The sequence below is a fragment of the Hippocampus comes genome, unplaced genomic scaffold (assembly GCF_001891065.2).
Source record: "Hippocampus comes isolate QL1 unplaced genomic scaffold, H_comes_QL1_v1.1 scaffold107, whole genome shotgun sequence".
Lineage (NCBI taxonomy): Eukaryota > Metazoa > Chordata > Actinopteri > Syngnathiformes > Syngnathidae > Hippocampus > Hippocampus comes.
Window position 1 is genome coordinate 114,122 of NW_017804846.1, and position 1,533 is coordinate 115,654.

The window sequence follows — 1,533 nt, forward strand, 5'->3', positions numbered from 1 at the left end:
TGTGGCAGTAGACAACTTAAAGCCGTACCCTCAAATACAGAATGAGCTGCTGGTCATTTAAATATGTCCGTTATGTATCTATCCCCACCCCTTATGATTCGTGTGCGACACTCCCACCCACCCTTTCTTGGAAGGATTTATAAACTAAAGTCATGATAGTGATAGTATTGCATTCAATTAATTGATTTCTACACTGATTCAGACGGTCTGATGCCTGTTGATGTCATATTTATGGATGAAATTTATTTGACATGTCTGCTCAGAATCTGTCTGCCTGTGCGGCGAATAAATCCAGCAAAATTGTGTTTCATCAGCGGCGCCACTATTCAGATGTTGTCCAAGCATGGGTAACTTGAGGTGGATTTTCTGTCACCAAATTCTGCATAGCGCAGATCATTCTGTCAAATTGGCAAACAGGCAAAGCGAAACCTGCACGTGCATGTAAATCGGGATTCATCAGCATTTACGCCACTACCGTCTATGAAAATAGAGCCCCCAGTCTTGACTTTTATTAAGATAAAAGGCACATTGTGGCACAACACCTTCAACAAAATCCAATGCCGAAAATGTTGTGTACACAAAATGGCAATACAGTTTACTCCTGCTTAGATGTTGTAAAATACTGACAATATCTATTGGATGTGGCGGTTGAAATTGAAGTACCATGTCTATTTCTGGCTCAACAGTGGATAATGAGAGCCACGGAGTGAAGGTGAGGCCAAACATTTTGTCGGTCCTTCTGTTCTCCAAAGACAATTACCTCAATTTTATTTCCGCTTAATTAGATCCAACGTTGCTGCATCCGGTCGTTCATTTGTTTGATGCAGTGACAAAGTCATTCGGTGGCTCTATAAACACCTGCTCTAAAAGATGTACATTTGTGTGCCGCCTGTATAACGATTTTGCGCTATATTACCCATAGCTGTTGTAGCTCACAACGGAGCGATGGCCACGTCTTTTTATTTGATTTAAAGTAGCAACATTGAAAAGGGGCCATAAAACGTCAATTACATCGAAATGTACAGTACATATCAAAAAGTAAAACTTATTTTGACTCTTCTACTATTATGCCTACGCAGTAGCATATCATGTCCAATGTTGTAGCATCCTGAATGTAACACTGAGATATCGGGGGTTAATTACAACCGCTCAACGGGTTACCGTCAGCCGCAACCTGCGGCGAGTACAGCTCATGTAGCTCTTTTATCTTTTATCACTCACTCATTGCGCTCATTCGTCGCGTGCGCCCACACGCACCTTCCTCTAGCACTAAATTAACACCAACTTTAACAGCACATCATTATCATCATTAATTTAATTGACCCGTAACTGTCCATGCTCACATAACTCGATCCGGTCCATTTTGTTTTCTTGTATACATCTGACTTACAAATGGTGTGTAAGGTAACTTTGAATCTTGGTCTGACCTATCTGTACGCATGGAGTGAGATTAAAACTTCAGACCTCCAAGCATGAACGTAAAACGCAAAGCTCAGAAACATACATTTTGAGATGTTGGGTTTTTTTTCTGTT